Here is a 26,996-nt window from a genome sequence, read left to right on the forward strand (position 1 = left end):
TGATACGATTTTATACGATGAAAAGGAACAGGGTCACACTTCTCTCAATTTTAAACTTTTCACTCAGGAAACACTTTTTCATAGTAAGGTTCATACTACTCCTAATGATAGGTCGTCAATCTTGAAACTTTTACAAATTACCAATTTTTTCTTATTTTGAAACTACTCATAAACACCTCGAAAACCTCAAAATTTAGATGACATTATGAATTTATTTGCTTTCAAATATATTTATAACTAAAAAATTAACCTTTATTTTTCTTATTCATTTAACCGATGAAAATTGGGATAAGGGTCACACTTCTCACGCTTTTACGATTTTAACTAAGGGCACACTTTTTCATAGTTAGGTTCAAACACTATAGCAGTGAAAAAAATATCTGAATATCTATCATGATTTGTCGTCATACTTTCGTCAAATTACTAATTCATTCTATTTTAAAATGACTCATAAAAACCTCTATTTATACTCTTCAAAATTTCGATTAATTTGCTTAGACAATGAAAAAGAACAGGGTCACACTTCAATTATATTATAGACATGATGAATTTCTGTACTTTCAAATATACTTATAATTAAGGAATTAAAATACTCATTTATGCCATGAAGAAGGGGATTAGGGTCACACTTTTCTCTATCAATTTTAACTAAAGACAAAGTTTCTTATATTTCGGTGCATACTACACTTAATTTTAAATCAATAATAAAAGCTACACTTTAGCAGTGAAAAAAAAAATCTGAATATCTATCATGATACGTCCTCAATCTTGATTCATTATCAAATTACCAATTTACACTATTTTAAAACTACTCTTTAAAAATCTTAATATCAATACCTTCAAAACCTCAATTTTTCGTTGGCTTTATAAATTAATGACGTTTACTTTGCTTATACGATGATAATCAACAGGGTCACACTCTTAAATACAATTCAATTTTTTTTAAATTGCTCGTAAAACAACCTCTATAACTAAAACCTTCACTACCTCAAAATCACGAAGACGTTATAAATATAATCACCTTAACTTAAACGATGAAAATCAACAGGGCCACACAACTCTATATAGCATTTCAATTGCTTTAAACCACTAATAAATAAAAACCTCAAATATTGATGACATTTAAAATTTAATCACATACGATGAAAATACGATGATACGAAGAAAAGGAACAGGGTCACACTTCTCTCAATTTTAAACTTTTCACTCAGGAAACACTTTATTATAGTAAGGTTCATACTACTCCTAATGATAGGTCGTCAATCTTGAAACGATCTCAAATTACCAATTTTTTCTTATTTTGAAACTACTCATAAACACCTCGAAAACCTCAAAATTTAGATGACATTATGAATTTATTTGCTTTCAAATATATTTATAACTAAAAAATTAACCTTTATTTTTCTTATTCATTTAACCGATGAAAATTGGGAAAAGGGGCACACTTCTCACGCTTTTACGATTTTAACTAAGGCACACTTTTTCATAGTTAGGTTCAAACACTATAGCAGTGAAAAAAATATCTGAATATCTATCATGATTGGTCGTCATACTTTCGTCAAATTACTAATTCATTCTATTTTAAAATGACTCATAAAAACCTCTATTTATACTCTTCAAAATTTCGATTAATTTGCTTAGACAATGAAAAAGAACAGGGTCACACTTCAATTATATTATAGACATGATGAATTTCTGTACCTTCAAATATACTTATAATTAAGGAATTAAAAAACTCATTTATGCCGTGAAGAAGGGGATTAGGGTCACACTTTTCTCTATCAATTTTAACTAAAGACAACGTTTCTTATATTTCGGTGCATACTACACTTAATTTTAAATCAATAATAAAAGCTACACTTTAGCAGTGAAAAAAAATCTGAATATCTATCATGATACGTCCTCAATCTTGATTCATTATCAAATTACCAATTTACACTATTTAAAAACTACTCTTTAAAAATCTTAATATCAATACCTTCAAAACCTCAATTTTTCGTTGGCTTTATAAATTAATGACGTTTACTTTGCTTATACGATGATAATCAACAGGGTCACACTCTTAAATACAATTCAATTTTTTAAAATTGCTCGTAAAACAACCTCTATAACTAAAACCAACTCTATATAGCATTTCAATTGCTTTAAACCACTAATAAATAAAAACCTCAAATATTGATGACATTTAAAATTTAATCACATACGATGAAAATACGATGATACGAAGAAAAGGAACAGGGTCACACTTCTCTCAATTTTAAACTTTTCTCTCAGGAAACACTTTTTCATAGTAAGGTTCATACTACTCCTAATGATAGGTCGTCAATCTTGAAACTTTTTCAAATTACCAATTTTTTCTTATTTTGAAACTACTCATAAACACCTCAAAAACCTCAAAATTTAGATGACATTATGAATTTATTTGCTTTCAGATATATTTATAACTAAAAAATTAACCTTTATTTTTCTTATTCATTTAACCGATGAAAATTGGGATAAGGGTCACACTTCTCACGCTTTTACGATTTTAACTAAGGGCACACTTTTTCATAGTTAGGTTCAAACACTATAGCAGTGAAAAAAATATCTGAATATCTATCATGATTTGTCGTCATACTTTCGTCAAATTACTAATTCATTCTATTTTAAAATGACTCATAAAAACCTCTATTTATACTCTTCAAAATTTCGATTAATTTGCTTAGACAATGAAAAAGAACAGGGTCACACTTCAATTATATTATAGACATGATGAATTTCTGTACTTTCAAATATACTTATAATTAAGGAATTAAAAAACTCATTTATGCCGTGAAGAAGGGGATTAGGGTCACACTTTTCTCTATCAATTTTAACTAAAGACAACGTTTCTTATATTTCGGTGCATACTACACTTAATTTTAAATCAATAATAAAAGCTACACTTTAGCAGTGAAAAAAAATCTGAATATCTATCATGATACGTCCTCAATCTTGATTCATTATCAAATTACCAATTTACACTATTTTAAAACTACTCTTTAAAAATCTTAATATCAATACCTTCAAAACCTCAATTTTTCGTTGGCTTTATAAATTAATGACGTTTACTTTGCTTATACGATGATAATCAACAGGGTCACACTCTTAAATACAATTCAAATTTTTAAAATTGCTCGTAAAACAACCTCTATAACTAAAACCTTCACTACCTCAAAATCACGAAGACGTTATAAATATAATCACCTTAACTTAAACGATGAAAATCAACAGGGTCACACAACTCTATATAGCATTTCAATTGCTTTAAACCACTTAATAAAAAAAAGCTCAAATATAGATGACATTTAAAATTTAATCACATACGATGATACGATTTTATACGATGAAAAGGAACAGGGTCACACTTCTCTCAATTTTAAACTTTTCACTCAGGAAACACTTTTTCATAGTAAGGTTCATACTACTCCTAATGATAGGTCGTCAATCTTGAAACTTTTTCAAATTACCAATTTTTTCTTATTTTGAAACTACTCATAAACACCTCGAAAACCTCAAAATTTAGATGACATTATGAATTTATTTGCTTTCAAATATATTTATAACTAAAAAATTAACCTTTATTTTTCTTATTCATTTAACCGATGAAAATTGGGATAAGGGTCACACTTCTCACGCTTTTACGATTTTAACTAAGGGCACACTTTTTCATAGTTAGGTTCAAACACTATAGCAGTGAAAAAAATATCTGAATATCTATCATGATTTGTCGTCATACTTTCGTCAAATTACTAGTTCATTCTATTTTAAAATGACTCATAAAAACCTCTATTTATACTCTTCAAAATTTCGATTAATTTGCTTAGACAATGAAAAAGAACAGGGTCACACTTCAATTATATTATAGACATAATGAATTTCTGTACTTTCAAATATACTTATAATTAAGGAATTAAAATACTCATTTATGCCGTGAAGAAGGGGATTAGGGTCACACTTTTCTCTATCAATTTTAACTAAAGACAACGTTTCTTATATTTCGGTGCATACTACACTTAATTTTAAATCTATAATAAAAGCTACACTTTAGCAGTGAAAAAAAATCTGAATATCTATCATGATACGTCCTCAATCTTGATTCATTATCAAATTACCAATTTACACTATTTTAAAACTACTCTTTAAAAATCTTAATATCAATACCTTCAAAACCTCAATTTTTCGTTGGCATTATAAATTAATGACGTTTACTTTGCTTATACGATGATAATCAACAGGGTCACACTCTTAAATACAATTCAATTTTTTAAAATTGCTCGTAAAACCAACCTCTATAACTAAAACCTTCACTACCTCAAAATCACGAAGACGTTATAAATATAATCACCTTAACTTAAACGATGAAAATTAACAGGGCCACACAACTCTATATAGCATTTCAATTGCTTTAAACCACTTAATAAAAAAAAGCTCAAATATAGATGACATTTAAAATTTAATCACATACGATGAAAATACGATGATACGAAGAAAAGGAACAGGGTCACACTTCTCTCAATTTTAAACTTTTCTCTCAGGAAACACTTTTTCATAGTAAGGTTCATACTACTCCTAATGATAGGTCGTCAATCTTGAAACTTTTTCAAATTACCAATTTTTTCTTATTTTGAAACTACTCATAAACACCTCAAAAACCTCAAAATTTAGATGACATTATGAATTTATTTGCTTTCAGATATATTTATAACTAAAAAATTAACCTTTATTTTTCTTATTCATTTAACCGATGAAAATTGGGATAAGGGTCACACTTCTCACGCTTTTACGATTTTAACTAAGGGCACACTTTTTCATAGTTAGGTTCAAACACTATAGCAGTGAAAAAAATATCTGAATATCTATCATGATTTGTCGTCATACTTTCGTCAAATTACTAATTCATTCTATTTTAAAATGACTCATAAAAATCTCTATTTATACTCTTCAAAATTTCGATTAATTTGTTTAGACAATGAAAAAGAACAGGGTCACACTTCAATTATAATATAGACATGATGAATTTCTGTACTTTCTAATATACTTATATTTAAGGAATTAAAATACTCATTTATGCCGTGAAGAAGGGGATTAGGGTCACACTTTTCTCTATCAATTTTAACTAAAGACAAAGTTTCTTATATTTCGGTGCATACTACACTTAATTTTAAATCAATAATAGAAGCTACACTTTAGCAGTGAAAAAAAATCTGAATATCTATCATGATACGTCCTCAATCTTGATTCATTATCAAATTACCAATTTACACTATTTTAAAACTACTCTTTAAAAATCTTAATATCAATACCTTCAAAACCTCAATTTTTTCGTTGGCTTTATAAATTAATGACGTTTACATTGCTTATACGATGATAATCAACAGGGACACACTCTTAAATACAATTCAATTTTTTAAAATTGCTCGTAAAACAACCTCTATAACTAAAACCATCACTACCTCAAAATCACGAAGAAGTTATAAATATAATCACCTTAACTTAAACGATGAAAATCAACAGGGTCACACAACTCTATATAGCATTTCAATTGCTTTAAACCACTTAATAAAAAAAAGCTCAAATACAGATAACATTTAAAATTTAATCACATACGATGAAAATACGATGATACGAAGAAAAGGAACAGGGTCACACTTCTCTCAATTTTAAACTTTTCACTCAGGAAACACTTTATTATAGTAAGGTTCATACTACTCCTAATGATAGGTCGTCAATCTTGAAACTTTTTCAAATTACCAATTTTTTCTTATTTTGAAACTACTCATAAACACCTCGAAAACCTCAAAATTTAGATGACTTTATGAATTTGTTTGCTATCAAATATATTTATAACTAAAAAATTAACCTTTATTTTTCTTATTCATTTAACCGATGAAAATTGGGATAAGGGTCACACTTCTCACGCTTTTACGATTTTAACTAAGGGCACACTTTTTCATAGTTAGGTTCAAACACTATAGCAGTGAAAAAAATATCTGAATATCTATCATGATTTGTCGTCATACTTTCGTCAAATTACTAATTCATTCTATTTTAAAATGACTCATAAAAACCTCTATTTATACTCTTCAAAATTTCGATTAATTTGCTTAGACAATGAAAAAGAACTGGGACACACTTCAATTATATTATAGACATGATGAATTTCTGTACTTTCAAATATACTTATAATTAAGGAATTAAAATACTCATTTATGCGGTGAAGAAGGGGATTAGGGTCACACTTTCTTCTATCAATTTTAACTAAAGACAAAGTTTCTTATATTTAGGTGCATACTACACTTAATTTTAAATCAATAATAAAAGCTACACTTTAGCAGTGAAAAAAAAATCGGAATATCTATCATGATATGTCCTCAATCTTGATTCATTATCAAATTACCAATTTACACTATTTTAAAACTACTCTTTAAAAATCTTAATATCAATACCTTCAAAACCTCAATTTTTCGCTGGCTTTATAAATTAATGACGTTTACTTTGCTTATACGATGATAATCAACAGGGTCACACTCTTAAATACAATTCAATTTTTTAAAATTACTCGTAAAACAACCTCTATAACTAAAACCTTCACTACCTCAAAATCACGAAGACGTTATAAATATAATCACCTTAACTTAAACGATGAAAATCAACAGAGCCACACAACTCTATATAGCATTTCAATTGCTTTAAACCACTAATAAATAAAAACCTCAAATATAGATGACATTTAAAATTTAATCACATACGATGATACGATTTTATACGATGAAAAGGTACAGGGTCACACTTCTCTCAATTTTAAACTTTTCACTCAGGAAACACTTTTTCATAGTAAGGTTCATACTACTCCTAATGATAGGTCGTTAATCTTGAAACTTTTTTAAATTACCAATTTTTTCTTATTTTGAAACTACTCATAAACACCTCGAAAACCTCAAAATTTAGATGACATTATGAATTTATTTGCTTTCAAATATATTTATAACTAAAAAATTAACCTTTATTTTTCTTATTCATTTAACCGATGAAAATTGGGATAAGGGTCACACTTCTCACGCTTTTACGATTTTAACTAAGGGCACACTTTTTCATAGTTAGGTTCAAACACTATAGCAGTGAAAAAAATATCTGAATATCTATCATGATTTGTCGTCATACTTTCGTCAAATTACTAATTCATTCTATTTTAAAATGACTCATAAAAACCTCTATTTATACTCTTCAAAATTTCGATTAATTTGCTGAGACAATGAAAAAGAACAGGGTCACACTTCAATTATATTATAGACATGATGAATTTCTGTACTTTCAAATATACTTATAATTAAGGAATTAAAATACTCATTTATGCCGTGAAGAAGGGGATTAGAGTCACACTTTTCTCTATCAATTTTAACTAAAGACAAAGTTTCTTATATTTCGGTGCATACTACACTTAATTTTAAATCAATAATAAAAGCTACACTTTAGCAGTGAAAAAAAAAATCTGAATATCTATCATGATACGTCCTCAATCTTGATTCATTATCAAATTACCAATTTACACTATTTTAAAACTACTCTTTAAAAATCTTAATATCAATACCTTCAAAACCTCAATTTTTCGCTGGCTTTATAAATTAATGACGTTTACTTTGCTTATACGATGATAATCAACAGGGTCACACTCTTATATACAATTCAATTTTTTAAAATTACTCGTAAAACAACCTCTATAACTAAAACCTTCACTACCTCAAAATCACGAAGACGTTATAAATATAATCACCTTAACTTAAACGATGAAAATCAACAGAGCCACACAACTCTATATAGCATTTCAATTGCTTTAAACCACTAATAAATAAAAACCTCAAATATAGATGACATTTAAAATTTAATCACATACGATGATACGATTTTATACGATGAAAAGGAACAGGGTCACACTTCTCTCAATTTTAAACTTTTCACTCAGGAAACACTTTTTCATAGTAAGGTTCATACTACTCCTAATGATAGGTCGTCAATCTTGAAACTTTTTCAAATTACCAATTTTTTCTTATTTTGAAACAACTCATAAACACCTCGAAAACCTCAAAATTTAGATGACATTAAGAATTTATTTGCTTTCAAATATATTTATAACTAAACAATTAACCTTTATTTTTCTTATTCATTTAACCGATGAAAATTGGGATAAGGGTCACACTTCTCACGCTTTTACGAATTTAACTAAGGGCACACTTTTTCATAGTTAGGTTCAAACACTATAGCAGTGAAAAAAATATCTGAATATCTATCATGATTTGTCGTCATACTTTCGTCAAATTACTAATTCATTCTATTTTAAAATGACTCATAAAAACCTCTATTTATACTCTTCAAAATTTCGATTAATTTGCTTAGACAATGAAAAAGAACAGGGTCACACTTCAATTATATTATAGACATGATGAATTTCTGTACTTTCAAATATACTTATAATTAAGGAATTAAAATACTCATTTATGCCGTGAAGAAGGGGATTAGGGTCACACTTTTCTCTATCAATTTTAACTAAAGACAAAGTTTCTTATATTTCGGTGCATACTACACTTAATTTTAAATCAATAATAAAAGCTACACTTTAGCAGTGAAAAAAAAAATCTGAATATCTATCATGATACGTCCTCAATCTTGATTCATTATCAAATTACCAATTTACACTATTTTAAAACTACTCTTTAAAAATCTTAATATCAATACCTTCAAAACCTCAATTTTTTCGTTAGCTTTATAAATTAATGACGTTTACATTGCTTATACGATGATAATCAACAGGGTCACACTCTTAAATACAATTCAATTTTTTAAAATTACTCGTAAAACAACCTCTATAACTAAAACCTTCACTACCTCAAAATCACGAAGACGTTATAAATATAATCACCTTAACTTAAACGATGAAAATCAACAGGGCCACACAACTCTATATAGCATTTCAATTGCTTTAAACCACTAATAAATAAAAACCTCAAATATTGATGATGACATTTAAAATTTAATCACATACGATGAAAATACGATGATACGAAGAAAAGGAACAGGGTCACACTTCTTTCAATTTTAAACTTTTCACTCAGGAAACACTTTTTCATAGTAAGGTTCATACTACTCCTAATGATAGGTCGTCAATCTTGAAACTTTTTCAAATTACCAATTTTTTCTTATTTTGAAACTACTCATAAACACCTCAAAAACCTCAAAATTTAGATGACATTATGAATTTATTTGCTTTCAAATATATTTATAACTAAAAAATTAACCTTTATTTTTCTTATTCATTTAACCGATGAAAATTGGGATAAGGGTCACACTTCTCACGCTTTTACGATTTTAACTAAGGGCACACTTTTTCATAGTTAGGTTCAAACACTATAGCAGTGAAAAAAATATCTGAATATCTATCATGATTTGTCGTCATACTTTCGTCAAATTACTAATTCATTCTATTTTAAAATGACTCATAAAAACCTCTATTTATACTCTTCACAATTTCGATTAATTTGCTTAGACAATGAAAAAGAACAGGGTCACACTTCAATTATATTATAGACATGATGAATTTCTGTACTTTCAAATATACTTATAATTAAGGAATTAAAATACTCATTTATGCGGTGAAGGGGATTAGGGTCACACTTTTTTCTATCAATTTTAACTAAAGACAAAGTTTCTTATATTTAGGTGCATACTACACTTAATTTTAAATCAATAATAAAAGCTACACTTTAGCAGTGAAAAAAAAAATCGGAATATCTATCATGATATGTCCTCAATCTTGATTCATTATCAAATTACCAATTTACACTATTTTAAAACTACTCTTTAAAAATCTTAATATCAATACCTTCAAAACCTCAATTTTTCGTTGGCTTTATAAATTAATGACGTTTACTTTGCTTATACGATAATAATCAACAGGGTCACACTCTTAAATACAATTCAATTTTTTTAAATTGCTCGTAAAACAACCTCTATAACTAAAACCTTCACTACCTCAAAATCACGAAGACGTTATAAATATAATCACCTTAACTTAAACGATGAAAATCAACAGGGCCACACAACTCTATATAGCATTTCAATTGCTTTAAACCACTAATAAATAAAAACCTCAAATATTGATGACATTTAAAATTTAATCACATACGATGAAAATACGATGATACGAAGAAAAGGAACAGGGTCACACTTCTCTCAATTTTAAACTTTTCACTCAGGAAACACTTTATTATAGTAAGGTTCATACTACTCCTAATGATAGGTCGTCAATCTTGAAACGTTCTCAAATTACCAATTTTTTCTTATTTTGAAACTACTCATAAACACCTCGATAACCTCAAAATTTAGATGACATTATGAATTTATTTGCTTTCAAATATATTTATAACTAAAAAATTAACCTTTATTTTTCTTATTCATTTAACCGATGAAAATTGGGATAAGGGTCACACTTCTCACGCTTTTACGATTTTAACTAAGGGCACACTTTTTCATAGTTAGGTTCAAACACTATAGCAGTGAAAAAAATATCTAAATATCTATCATGATTTGTCGTCATACTTTCGTCAAATTACTAATTCATTCTATTTTAAAATGACTCATAAAAATCTCTATTTATACTCTTCAAAATTTCGATTAATTTGTTTAGACAATGAAAAAGAACAGGGTCACACTTCAATTATAATATAGACATGATGAATTTCTGTACTTTCTAATATACTTATAATTAAGGAATTAAAATACTCATTTATGCCGTGAAGAAGGGGATTAGTGTCACACTTTTCTCTATCAATTTTAACTAAAGACAACGTTTCTTATATTTCGGTGCATACTACACTTAATTTTAAATCAATAATAAAAGCTACACTTTAGCAGTGAAAAAAAATCTGAATATCTATCATGATACGTCCTCAATCTTGATTCATTATCAAATTACCAATTTACACTATTTTAAAACTACTCTTTAAAAATCTTAATATCAATACCTTCAAAACCTCAATTTTTCGTTGGCTTTATAAATTAATGACGTTTACTTTGCTTATACGATGATAATCAACAGGGTCACACTCTTAAATACAATTCAATTTTTTAAAATTACTCGTAAAACAACCTCTATAACTAAAACCTTCACTACCTCAAAATCACGAAGACGTTATAAATATAATCACCTTAACTTAAACGATGAAAATCAACAGAGCCACACAACTCTATATAGCATTTCAATTGCTTTAAACCACTAATAAATAAAAACCTCAAATATAGATGACATTTAAAATTTAATCACATACGATGATACGATTTTATACGATGAAAAGGAACAGGGTCACACTTCTCTCAATTTTAAACTTTTCACTCAGGAAACACTTTTTCATAGTAAGGTTCATACTACTCCTAATGATAGGTCGTCAATCTTGAAACTTTTACAAATTACCAATTTTTTCTTATTTTGAAACTACTCATAAACACCTCGAAAACCTCAAAATTTAGATGACATTATGAATTTATTTGCTTTCAAATATATTTATAACTAAAAAATTAACCTTTATTTTTCTTATTCATTTAACCGATGAAAATTGGGATAAGGGTCACACTTCTCACGCTTTTACGATTTTAACTAAGGGCACACTTTTTCATAGTTAGGTTCAAACACTATAGCAGTGAAAAAAATATCTGAATATCTATCATGATTTGTCGTCATACTTTCGTCAAATTACTAATTCATTCTATTTTAAAATGACTCATAAAAACCTCTATTTATACTCTTCAAAATTTCGATTAATTTGCTTAGACAATGAAAAAGAACAGGGTCACACTTCAATTATATTATAGACATGATGAATTTCTGTACTTTCAAATATACTTATAATTAAGGAATTAAAATACTCATTTATGCCATGAAGAAGGGGATTAGGGTCACACTTTTCTCTATCAATTTTAACTAAAGACAAAGTTTCTTATATTTCGGTGCATACTACACTTAATTTTAAATCAATAATAAAAGCTACACTTTAGCAGTGAAAAAAAAAATCTGAATATCTATCATGATACGTCCTCAATCTTGATTCATTATCAAATTACCAATTTACACTATTTTAAAACTACTCTTTAAAAATCTTAATATCAATACCTTCAAAACCTCAATTTTTCGTTGGCTTTATAAATTAATGACGTTTACTTTGCTTATACGATGATAATCAACAGGGTCACACTCTTAAATACAATTCAATTTTTTTTAAATTGCTCGTAAAACAACCTCTATAACTAAAACCTTCACTACCTCAAAATCACGAAGACGTTATAAATATAATCACCTTAACTTAAACGATGAAAATCAACAGGGCCACACAACTCTATATAGCATTTCAATTGCTTTAAACCACTAATAAATAAAAACCTCAAATATTGATGACATTTAAAATTTAATCACATACGATGAAAATACGATGATACGAAGAAAAGGAACAGGGTCACACTTCTCTCAATTTTAAACTTTTCACTCAGGAAACACTTTATTATAGTAAGGTTCATACTACTCCTAATGATAGGTCGTCAATCTTGAAACGATCTCAAATTACCAATTTTTTCTTATTTTGAAACTACTCATAAACACCTCGAAAACCTCAAAATTTAGATGACATTATGAATTTATTTGCTTTCAAATATATTTATAACTAAAAAATTAACCTTTATTTTTCTTATTCATTTAACCGATGAAAATTGGGAAAAGGGGCACACTTCTCACGCTTTTACGATTTTAACTAAGGCACACTTTTTCATAGTTAGGTTCAAACACTATAGCAGTGAAAAAAATATCTGAATATCTATCATGATTGGTCGTCATACTTTCGTCAAATTACTAATTCATTCTATTTTAAAATGACTCATAAAAACCTCTATTTATACTCTTCAAAATTTCGATTAATTTGCTTAGACAATGAAAAAGAACAGGGTCACACTTCAATTATATTATAGACATGATGAATTTCTGTACTTTCAAATATACTTATAATTAAGGAATTAAAAAACTCATTTATGCCGTGAAGAAGGGGATTAGGGTCACACTTTTCTCTATCAATTTTAACTAAAGACAACGTTTCTTATACTTCGGTGCATACTACACTTAATTTTAAATCAATAATAAAAGCTACACTTTAGCAGTGAAAAAAAATCTGAATATCTATCATGATACGTCCTCAATCTTGATTCATTATCAAATTACCAATTTACACTATTTTAAAACTACTCTTTAAAAATCTTAATATCAATACCTTCAAAACCTCAATTTTTCGTTGGCTTTATAAATTAATGACGTTTACTTTGCTTATACGATGATAATCAACAGGGTCACACTCTTAAATACAATTCAAATTTTTAAAATTGCTCGTAAAACAACCTCTATAACTAAAACCTTCACTACCTCAAAATCACGAAGACGTTATAAATATAATCACCTTAACTTAAACGATGAAAATCAACAGGGTCACACAACTCTATATAGCATTTCAATTGCTTTAAACCACTTAATAAAAAAAAGCTCAAATATAGATGACATTTAAAATTTAATCACATACGATGATACGATTTTATACGATGAAAAGGAACAGGGTCACACTTCTCTCAATTTTAAACTTTTCACTCAGGAAACACTTTTTCATAGTAAGGTTCATACTACTCCTAATGATAGGTCGTCAATCTTGAAACTTTTTCAAATTACCAATTTTTTCTTATTTTGAAACTACTCATAAACACCTCGAAAACCTCAAAATTTAGATGACATTATGAATTTATTTGCTTTCAAATATATTTATAACTAAAAAATTAACCTTTATTTTTCTTATTCATTTAACCGATGAAAATTGGGATAAGGGTCACACTTCTCACGCTTTTACGATTTTAACTAAGGGCACACTTTTTCATAGTTAGGTTCAAACACTATAGCAGTGAAAAAAATATCTGAATATCTATCATGATTTGTCGTCATACTTTCGTCAAATTACTAGTTCATTCTATTTTAAAATGACTCATAAAAACCTCTATTTATACTCTTCAAAATTTCGATTAATTTGCTTAGACAATGAAAAAGAACAGGGTCACACTTCAATTATATTATAGACATAATGAATTTCTGTACTTTCAAATATACTTATAATTAAGGAATTAAAATACTCATTTATGCCGTGAAGAAGGGGATTAGGGTCACACTTTTCTCTATCAATTTTAACTAAAGACAACGTTTCTTATATTTCGGTGCATACTACACTTAATTTTAAATCTATAATAAAAGCTACACTTTAGCAGTGAAAAAAAATCTGAATATCTATCATGATACGTCCTCAATCTTGATTCATTATCAAATTACCAATTTACACTATTTTAAAACTACTCTTTAAAAATCTTAATATCAATACCTTCAAAACCTCAATTTTTCGTTGGCATTATAAATTAATGACGTTTACTTTGCTTATACGATGATAATCAACAGGGTCACACTCTTAAATACAATTCAATTTTTTAAAATTGCTCGTAAAACCAACCTCTATAACTAAAACCTTCACTACCTCAAAATCACGAAGACGTTATAAATATAATCACCTTAACTTAAACGATGAAAATTAACAGGGCCACACAACTCTATATAGCATTTCAATTGCTTTAAACCACTTAATAAAAAAAAGCTCAAATATAGATGACATTTAAAATTTAATCACATACGATGAAAATACGATGATACGAAGAAAAGGAACAGGGTCACACTTCTCTCAATTTTAAACTTTTCTCTCAGGAAACACTTTTTCATAGTAAGGTTCATACTACTCCTAATGATAGGTCGTCAATCTTGAAACTTTTTCAAATTACCAATTTTTTCTTATTTTGAAACTACTCATAAACACCTCAAAAACCTCAAAATTTAGATGACATTATGAATTTATTTGCTTTCAGATATATTTATAACTAAAAAATTAACCTTTATTTTTCTTATTCATTTAACCGATGAAAATTGGGATAAGGGTCACACTTCTCACGCTTTTACGATTTTAACTAAGGGCACACTTTTTCATAGTTAGGTTCAAACACTATAGCAGTGAAAAAAATATCTGAATATCTATCATGATTTGTCGTCATACTTTCGTCAAATTACTAATTCATTCTATTTTAAAATGACTCATAAAAATCTCTATTTATACTCTTCAAAATTTCGATTAATTTGTTTAGACAATGAAAAAGAACAGGGTCACACTTCAATTATAATATAGACATGATGAATTTCTGTACTTTCTAATATACTTATATTTAAGGAATTAAAATACTCATTTATGCCGTGAAGAAGGGGATTAGGGTCACACATTTCTCTATCAATTTTAACTAAAGACAAAGTTTCTTATATTTCGGTGCATACTACACTTAATTTTAAATCAATAATAGAAGCTACACTTTAGCAGTGAAAAAAAATCTGAATATCTATCATGATACGTCCTCAATCTTGATTCATTATCAAATTACCAATTTACACTATTTTAAAACTACTCTTTAAAAATCTTAATATCAATACCTTCAAAACCTCAATTTTTTCGTTGGCTTTATAAATTAATGACGTTTACATTGCTTATACGATGATAATCAACAGGGACACACTCTTAAATACAATTCAATTTTTTAAAATTGCTCGTAAAACAACCTCTATAACTAAAACCATCACTACCTCAAAATCACGAAGAAGTTATAAATATAATCACCTTAACTTAAACGATGAAAATCAACAGGGTCACACAACTCTATATAGCATTTCAATTGCTTTAAACCACTTAATAAAAAAAAGCTCAAATATAGATAACATTTAAAATTTAATCACATACGATGAAAATACGATGATACGAAGAAAAGGAACAGGGTCACACTTCTCTCAATTTTAAACTTTTCACTCAGGAAACACTTTATTATAGTAAGGTTCATACTACTCCTAATGATAGGTCGTCAATCTTGAAACTTTTTCAAATTACCAATTTTTTCTTATTTTGAAACTACTCATAAACACCTCGAAAACCTCAAAATTTAGATGACTTTATGAATTTGTTTGCTATCAAATATATTTATAACTAAAAAATTAACCTTTATTTTTCTTATTCATTTAACCGATGAAAATTGGGATAAGGGTCACACTTCTCACGCTTTTACGATTTTAACTAAGGGCACACTTTTTCATAGTTAGGTTCAAACACTATAGCAGTGAAAAAAATATCTGAATATCTATCATGATTTGTCGTCATACTTTCGTCAAATTACTAATTCATTCTATTTTAAAATGACTCATAAAAACCTCTATTTATACTCTTCAAAATTTCGATTAATTTGCTTAGACAATGAAAAAGAACAGGGACACACTTCAATTATATTATAGACATGATGAATTTCTGTACTTTCAAATATACTTATAATTAAGGAATTAAAATACTCATTTATGCGGTGAAGAAGGGGATTAGGGTCACACTTTCTTCTATCAATTTTAACTAAAGACAAAGTTTCTTATATTTAGGTGCATACTACACTTAATTTTAAATCAATAATAAAAGCTACACTTTAGCAGTGAAAAAAAAATCGGAATATCTATCATGATATGTCCTCAATCTTGATTCATTATCAAATTACCAATTTACACTATTTTAAAACTACTCTTTAAAAATCTTAATATCAATACCTTCAAAACCTCAATTTTTCACTGGCTTTATAAATTAATGACGTTTACTTTGCTTATACGATGATAATCAACAGGGTCACACTCTTAAATACAATTCAATTTTTTAAAATTACTCGTAAAACAACCTCTATAACTAAAACCTTCACTACCTCAAAATCACGAAGACGTTATAAATATAATCACCTTAACTTAAACGATGAAAATCAACAGAGCCACACAACTCTATATAGCATTTCAATTGCTTTAAACCACTAATAAATAAAAACCTCAAATATAGATGACATTTAAAATTTAATCACATACGATGATACGATTTTATACGATGAAAAGGTACAGGGTCACACTTCTCTCAATTTTAAACTTTTCACTCAGGAAACACTTTTTCATAGTAAGGTTCATACTACTCCTAATGATAGGTCGTTAATCTTGAAACTTTTTTAAATTACCAATTTTTTCTTATTTTGAAACTACTCATAAACACCTCGAAAACCTCAAAATTTAGATGACATTATGAATTTATTTGCTTTCAAATATATTTATAACTAAAAAATTAACCTTTATTTTTCTTATTCATTTAACCGATGAAAATTGGGATAAGGGTCACACTTCTCACGCTTTTACGATTTTAACTAAGGGCACACTTTTTCATAGTTAGGTTCAAACACTATAGCAGTGAAAAAAATATCTGAATATCTATCATGATTTGTCGTCATACTTTCGTCAAATTACTAATTCATTCTATTTTAAAATGACTCATAAAAACCTCTATTTATACTCTTCAAAATTTCGATTAATTTGCTGAGACAATGAAAAAGAACAGGGTCACACTTCAATTATATTATAGACATGATGAATTTCTGTACTTTCAAATATACTTATAATTAAGGAATTAAAATACTCATTTATGCCGTGAAGAAGGGGATTAGAGTCACACTTTTCTCTATCAATTTTAACTAAAGACAAAGTTTCTTATATTTCGGTGCATACTACACTTAATTTTAAATCAATAATAAAAGCTACACTTTAGCAGTGAAAAAAAAAATCTGAATATCTATCATGATACGTCCTCAATCTTGATTCATTATCAAATTACCAATTTACACTATTTTAAAACTACTCTTTAAAAATCTTAATATCAATACCTTCAAAACCTCAATTTTTCGCTGGCTTTATAAATTAATGACGTTTACTTTGCTTATACGATGATAATCAACAGGGTCACACTCTTATATACAATTCAATTTTTTAAAATTACTCGTAAAACAACCTCTATAACTAAAACCTTCACTACCTCAAAATCACGAAGACGTTATAAATATAATCACCTTAACTTAAACGATGAAAATCAACAGAGCCACACAACTCTATATAGCATTTCAATTGCTTTAAACCACTAATAAATAAAAACCTCAAATATTGATGACATTTAAAATTTAATCACATACGATGAAAAGAAACAAGGTCACACTTCTCTCAATTTTAAACTTTTCACTCAGGAAACACTTTTTCATAGTAAGGTTCATACTACTCCTAATGATAGGTCGTTAATCTTGAAACTTTTTTAAATTACCAATTTTTTCTTATTTTGAAACTACTCATAAACACCTCGAAAACCTCAAAATTTAGATGACATTATGAATTTATTTGCTTTCAAATATATTTATAACTAAGAAATTAACCTTTATTTTTCTTATTCATTTAACCGATGAAAATTGGGATAAGGGTCACACTTCTCACGCTTTTACGATTTTAACTAAGGGCACACTTTTTCATAGTTAGGTTCAAACACTATAGCAGTGAAAAAAATATCTGAATATCTATCATGATTTGTCGTCATACTTTCGTCAAATTACTAATTCATTCTATTTTAAAATGACTCATAAAAACCTCTATTTATACTCTTCAAAATTTCGATTAATTTGCTTAGACAATGAAAAAGAACAGGGTCACACTTCAATTATATTATAGACATGATGAATTTCTGTACTTTCAAATATACTTATAATTAAGGAATTAAAATACTCATTTATGCCGTGAAGAAGGGGATTAGGGTCACACTTTTCTCTATCAATTTTAACTAAAGACAAAGTTTCTTATATTTCGGTGCATACTACACTTAATTTTAAATCAATAATAAAAGCTACACTTTAGCAGTGAAAAAAAAAATCTGAATATCTATCATGATACGTCCTCAATCTTGATTCATTATCAAATTACCAATTTACACTATTTTAAAACTACTCTTTAAAAATCTTAATATCAATACCTTCAAAACCTCAATTTTTTCGTTAGCTTTATAAATTAATGACGTTTACATTGCTTATACGATGATAATCAACAGGGTCACACTCTTAAATACAATTCAACTTTTTAAAATTACTCGTAAAACAACCTCTATAACTAAAACCTTCACTACCTCAAAATCACGAAGACGTTATAAATATAATCACCTTAACTTAAACGATGAAAATCAACAGGGCCACACAACTCTATATAGCATTTCAATTGCTTTAAACCATTAATAAATAAAAACCTCAAATATTGATGATGACATTTAAAATTTAATCACATACGATGAAAATACGATGATACGAAGAAAAGGAACAGGGTCACACTTCTTTCAATTTTAAACTTTTCACTCAGGAAACACTTTTTCATAGTAAGGTTCATACTACTCCTAATGATAGGTCGTCAATCTTGAAACTTTTTCAAATTACCAATTTTTTCATATTTTGAAACTACTCATAAACACCTCAAAAACCTCAAAATTTAGATGACATTATGAATTTATTTGCTTTCAAATATATTTATAACTAAAAAATTAACCTTTATTTTTCTTATTCATTTAACCGATGAAAATTGGGATAAGGGTCACACTTCTCACGCTTTTACGATTTTAACTAAGGGCACACTTTTTCATAGTTAGGTTCAAACACTATAGCAGTGAAAAAAATATCTGAATATCTATCATGATTTGTCGTCATACTTTCGTCAAATTACTAATTCATTCTATTTTAAAATGACTCATAAAAACCTCTATTTATACTCTTCAAAATTTCGATTAATTTGCTTAGACAATGAAAAAGAACAGGGTCACACTTCAATTATATTATAGACATGATGAATTTCTGTACTTTCAAATATACTTATAATTAAGGAATTAAAATACTCATTTATGCGGTGAAGAAGGGGATTAGGGTCACACTTTTTTCTATCAATTTTAACTAAAGACAAAGTTTCTTATATTTAGGTGCATACTACACTTAATTTTAAATCAATAATAAAAGCTACACTTTAGCAGTGAAAAAAAAAATCGGAATATCTATCATGATATGTCCTCAATCTTGATTCATTATCAAATTACCAATTTACACTATTTTAAAACTACTCTTTAAAAATCTTAATATCAATACCTTCAAAACCTCAATTTTTCGTTGGCTTTATAAATTAATGACGTTTACTTTGCTTATACGATAATAATCAACAGGGTCACACTCTTAAATACAATTCAATTTTTTTAAATTGCTCGTAAAACAACCTCTATAACTAAAACCTTCACTACCTCAAAATCACGAAGACGTTATAAATATAATCACCTTAACTTAAACGATGAAAATCAACAGGGCCACACAACTCTATATAGCATTTCAATTGCTTTAAACCACTAATAAATAAAAACCTCAAATATTGATGACATTTAAAATTTAATCACATACGATGAAAATACGATGATACGAAGAAAAGGAACAGGGTCACACTTCTCTCAATTTTAAACTTTTCACTCAGGAAACACTTTATTATAGTAAGGTTCATACTACTCCTAATGATAGGTCGTCAATCTTGAAACGTTCTCAAATTACCAATTTTTTCTTATTTTGAAACTACTCATAAACACCTCGATAACCTCAAAATTTAGATGACATTATGAATTTATTTGCTTTCAAATATATTTATAACTAAAAAATTAACCTTTATTTTTCTTATTCATTTAACCGATGAAAATTGGGATAAGGGTCACACTTCTCACGCTTTTACGATTTTAACTAAGGGCACACTTTTTCATAGTTAGGTTCAAACACTATAGCAGTGAAAAAAATATCTAAATATCTATCATGATTTGTCGTCATACTTTCGTCAAATTACTAATTCATTCTATTTTAAAATGACTCATAAAAATCTCTATTTATACTCTTCAAAATTTCGATTAATTTGTTTAGACAATGAAAAAGAACAGGGTCACACTTCAATTATAATATAGACATGATGAATTTCTGTACTTTCTAATATACTTATAATTAAGGAATTAAAATACTCATTTATGCCGTGAAGAAGGGGATTAGTGTCACACTTTTCTCTATCAATTTTAACTAAAGACAACGTTTCTTATATTTCGGTGCATACTACACTTAATTTTAAATCAATAATAAAAGCTACACTTTAGCAGTGAAAAAAAATCTGAATATCTATCATGATACGTCCTCAATCTTGATTCATTATCAAATTACCAATTTACACTATTTTAAAACTACTCTTTAAAAATCTTAATATCAATACCTTCAAAACCTCAATTTTTCGTTGGCTTTATAAATTAATGACGTTTACTTTGCTTATACGATGATAATCAACAGGGTCACACTCTTAAATACAATTCAATTTTTTAAAATTACTCGTAAAACAACCTCTATAACTAAAACCTTCACTACCTCAAAATCACGAAGACGTTATAAATATAATCACCTTAACTTAAACGATGAAAATCAACAGAGCCACACAACTCTATATAGCATTTCAATTGCTTTAAACCACTAATAAATAAAAACCTCAAATATAGATGACATTTAAAATTTAATCACATACGATGATACGATTTTATACGATGAAAAGGAACAGGGTCACACTTCTCTCAATTTTAAACTTTTCACTCAGGAAACACTTTTTCATAGTAAGGTTCATACTACTCCTAATGATAGGTCGTCAATCTTGAAACTTTTACAAATTACCAATTTTTTCTTATTTTGAAACTACTCATAAACACCTCGAAAACCTCAAAATTTAGATGACATTATGAATTTATTTGCTTTCAAATATATTTATAACTAAAAAATTAACCTTTATTTTTCTTATTCATTTAACCGATGAAAATTGGGATAAGGGTCACACTTCTCACGCTTTTACGATTTTAACTAAGGGCACACTTTTTCATAGTTAGGTTCAAACACTATAGCAGTGAAAAAAATATCTGAATATCTATCATGATTTGTCGTCATACTTTCGTCAAATTACTAATTCATTCTATTTTAAAATGACTCATAAAAACCTCTATTTATACTCTTCAAAATTTCGATTAATTTGCTTAGACAATGAAAAAGAACAGGGTCACACTTCAATTATATTATAGACATGATGAATTTCTGTACTTTCAAATATACTTATAATTAAGGAATTAAAATACTCATTTATGCCATGAAGAAGGGGATTAGGGTCACACTTTTCTCTATCAATTTTAACTAAAGACAAAGTTTCTTATATTTCGGTGCATACTACACTTAATTTTAAATCAATAATAAAAGCTACACTTTAGCAGTGAAAAAAAAAATCTGAATATCTATCATGATACGTCCTCAATCTTGATTCATTATCAAATTACCAATTTACACTATTTTAAAACTACTCTTTAAAAATCTTAATATCAATACCTTCAAAACCTCAATTTTTCGTTGGCTTTATAAATTAATGACGTTTACTTTGCTTATACGATGATAATCAACAGGGTCACACTCTTAAATACAATTCAATTTTTTTTAAATTGCTCGTAAAACAACCTCTATAACTAAAACCTTCACTACCTCAAAATCACGAAGACGTTATAAATATAATCACCTTAACTTAAACGATGAAAATCAACAGGGCCACACAACTCTATATAGCATTTCAATTGCTTTAAACCACTAATAAATAAAAACCTCAAATATTGATGACATTTAAAATTTAATCACATACGATGAAAATACGATGATACGAAGAAAAGGAACAGGGTCACACTTCTCTCAATTTTAAACTTTTCACTCAGGAAACACTTTATTATAGTAAGGTTCATACTACTCCTAATGATAGGTCGTCAATCTTGAAACGATCTCAAATTACCAATTTTTTCTTATTTTGAAACTACTCATAAACACCTCGAAAACCTCAAAATTTAGATGACATTATGAATTTATTTGCTTTCAAATATATTTATAACTAAAAAATTAACCTTTATTTTTCTTATTCATTTAACCGATGAAAATTGGGAAAAGGGGCACACTTCTCACGCTTTTACGATTTTAACTAAGGGCACACTTTTTCATAGTTAGGTTCAAACACTATAGCAGTGAAAAAAATATCTGAATATCTATCATGATTGGTCGTCATACTTTCGTCAAATTACTAATTCATTCTATTTTAAAATGACTCATAAAAACCTCTATTTATACTCTTCAAAATTTCGATTAATTTGCTTAGACAATGAAAAAGAACAGGGTCACACTTCAATTATATTATAGACATGATGAATTTCTGTACTTTCAAATATACTTATAATTAAGGAATTAAAAAACTCATTTATGCCGTGAAGAAGGGGATTAGGGTCACACTTTTCTCTATCAATTTTAACTAAAGACAACGTTTCTTATATTTCGGTGCATACTACACTTAATTTTAAATCAATAATAAAAGCTACACTTTAGCAGTGAAAAAAAATCTGAATATCTATCATGATACGTCCTCAATCTTGATTCATTATCAAATTACCAATTTACACTATTTAAAAACTACTCTTTAAAAATCTTAATATCAATACCTTCAAAACCTCAATTTTTCGTTGGCTTTATAAATTAATGACGTTTACTTTGCTTATACGATGATAATCAACAGGGTCACACTCTTAAATACAATTCAATTTTTTAAAATTGCCCGTAAAACAACCTCTATAACTAAAACCAACTCTATATAGCATTTCAATTGCTTTAAACCACTAATAAATAAAAACCTCAAATATTGATGACATTTAAAATTTAATCACATACGATGAAAATACGATGATACGAAGAAAAGGAACAGGGTCACACTTCTCTCAATTTTAAACTTTTCTCTCAGGAAACACTTTTTCATAGTAAGGTTCATACTACTCCTAATGATAGGTCGTCAATCTTGAAACTTTTTCAAATTACCAATTTTTTCTTATTTTGAAACTACTCATAAACACCTCAAAAACCTCAAAATTTAGATGACATTATGAATTTATTTGCTTTCAGATATATTTATAACTAAAAAATTAACCTTTATTTTTCTTATTCATTTAACCGATGAAAATTGGGATAAGGGTCACACTTCTCACGCTTTTACGATTTTAACTAAGGGCACACTTTTTCATAGTTAGGTTCAAACACTATAGCAGTGAAAAAAATATCTGAATATCTATCATGATTTGTCGTCATACTTTCGTCAAATTACTAATTCATTCTATTTTAAAATGACTCATAAAAACCTCTATTTATACTCTTCAAAATTTCGATTAATTTGCTTAGACAATGAAAAAGAACAGGGTCACACTTCAATTATATTATAGACATGATGAATTTCTGTACTTTCAAATATACTTATAATTAAGGAATTAAAAAACTCATTTATGCCGTGAAGAAGGGGATTAGGGTCACACTTTTCTCTATCAATTTTAACTAAAGACAACGTTTCTTATATTTCGGTGCATACTACACTTAATTTTAAATCAATAATAAAAGCTACACTTTAGCAGTGAAAAAAAATCTGAATATCTATCATGATACGTCCTCAATCTTGATTCATTATCAAATTACCAATTTACACTATTTTAAAACTACTCTTTAAAAATCTTAATATCAATACCTTCAAAACCTCAATTTTTCGTTGGCTTTATAAATTAATGACGTTTACTTTGCTTATACGATGATAATCAACAGGGTCACACTCTTAAATACAATTCAATTTTTTAAAATTGCTCGTAAAACAACCTCTATAACTAAAACCTTCACTACCTCAAAATCACGAAGACGTTATAAATATAATCACCTTAACTTAAACGATGAAAATCAACAGGGTCACACAACTCTATATAGCATTTCAATTGCTTTAAACCACTTAATAAAAAAAAGCTCAAATATAGATGACATTTAAAATTTAATCACATACGATGATACGATTTTATACGATGAAAAGGAACAGGGTCACACTTCTCTCAATTTTAAACTTTTCACTCAGGAAACACTTTTTCATAGTAAGGTTCATACTACTCCTAATGATAGGTCGTCAATCTTGAAACTTTTTCAAATTACCAATTTTTTCTTATTTTGAAACTACTCATAAACACCTCGAAAACCTCAAAATTTAGATGACATTATGAATTTATTTGCTTTCAAATATATTTATAACTAAAAAATTAACCTTTATTTTTCTTATTCATTTAACCGATGAAAATTGGGATAAGGGTCACACTTCTCACGCTTTTACGATTTTAACTAAGGGCACACTTTTTCATAGTTAGGTTCAAACACTATAGCAGTGAAAAAAATATCTGAATATCTATCATGATTTGTCGTCATACTTTCGTCAAATTACTAGTTCATTCTATTTTAAAATGACTCATAAAAACCTCTATTTATACTCTTCAAAATTTCGATTAATTTGCTTAGACAATGAAAAAGAACAGGGTCACACTTCAATTATATTATAGACATAATGAATTTCTGTACTTTCAAATATACTTATAATTAAGGAATTAAAATACTCATTTATGCCGTGAAGAAGGGGATTAGGGTCACACTTTTCTCTATCAATTTTAACTAAAGACAACGTTTCTTATATTTCGGTGCATACTACACTTAATTTTAAATCTATAATAAAAGCTACACTTTAGCAGTGAAAAAAAATCTGAATATCTATCATGATACGTCCTCAATCTTGATTCATTATCAAATTACCAATTTACACTATTTTAAAACTACTCTTTAAAAATCTTAATATCAATACCTTCAAAACCTCAATTTTTCGTTGGCATTATAAATTAATGACGTTTACTTTGCTTATACGATGATAATCAACAGGGTCACACTCTTAAATACAATTCAATTTTTTAAAATTGCTCGTAAAACCAACCTCTATAACTAAAACCTTCACTACCTCAAAATCACGAAGACGTTATAAATATAATCACCTTAACTTAAACGATGAAAATTAACAGGGCCACACAACTCTATATAGCATTTCAATTGCTTTAAACCACTTAATAAAAAAAAGCTCAAATATAGATGACATTTAAAATTTAATCACATACGATGAAAATACGATGATACGAAGAAAAGGAACAGGGTCACACTTCTCTCAATTTTAAACTTTTCTCTCAGGAAACACTTTTTCATAGTAAGGTTCATACTACTCCTAATGATAGGTCGTCAATCTTGAAACTTTTTCAAATTACCAATTTTTTCTTATTTTGAAACTACTCATAAACACCTCAAAAACCTCAAAATTTAGATGACATTATGAATTTATTTGCTTTCAGATATATTTATAACTAAAAAATTAACCTTTATTTTTCTTATTCATTTAACCGATGAAAATTGGGATAAGGGTCACACTTCTCACGCTTTTACGATTTTAACTAAGGGCACACTTTTTCATAGTTAGGTTCAAACACTATAGCAGTGAAAAAAATATCTGAATATCTATCATGATTTGTCGTCATACTTTCGTCAAATTACTAATTCATTCTATTTTAAAATGACTCATAAAAATCTCTATTTATACTCTTCAAAATTTCGATTAATTTGTTTAGACAATGAAAAAGAACAGGGTCACACTTCAATTATAATATAGACATGATGAATTTCTGTACTTTCTAATATACTTATATTTAAGGAATTAAAATACTCATTTATGCCGTGAAGAAGGGGATTAGGGTCACACTTTTCTCTATCAATTTTAACTAAAGACAAAGTTTCTTATATTTCGGTGCATACTACACTTAATTTTAAATCAATAATAGAAGCTACACTTTAGCAGTGAAAAAAAATCTGAATATCTATCATGATACGTCCTCAATCTTGATTCATTATCAAATTACCAATTTACACTATTTTAAAACTACTCTTTAAAAATCTTAATATCAATACCTTCAAAACCTCAATTTTTCGTTGGCTTTATAAATTAATGACGTTTACTTTGCTTATACGATGATAAT

General features: G+C 27.7%; 1 long non-coding RNA gene across 1 annotated transcript in view; it reads right to left on the reverse strand.

The window, feature by feature from the left end:
* LOC147806075 (uncharacterized) overlaps positions 1-26,996 on the reverse strand; it is a 163,039-nt gene that overhangs the window by 20,614 nt on the left and 115,429 nt on the right. Inside the window, exon 2 of the long non-coding RNA XR_015428705.1 lies at positions 1-26,996. This exon is cut by the window's left edge and continues 20,614 nt beyond it; it is cut by the window's right edge and continues 52,384 nt beyond it. This is a non-coding gene — a long non-coding RNA (uncharacterized LOC147806075).

This window comes from Parasteatoda tepidariorum, chromosome 8 (genome assembly GCF_982258835.1).
Source record: "Parasteatoda tepidariorum strain Cologne lab strain chromosome 8, Ptep-v5.0, whole genome shotgun sequence".
NCBI classification, from domain to species: domain Eukaryota; kingdom Metazoa; phylum Arthropoda; class Arachnida; order Araneae; family Theridiidae; genus Parasteatoda; species Parasteatoda tepidariorum.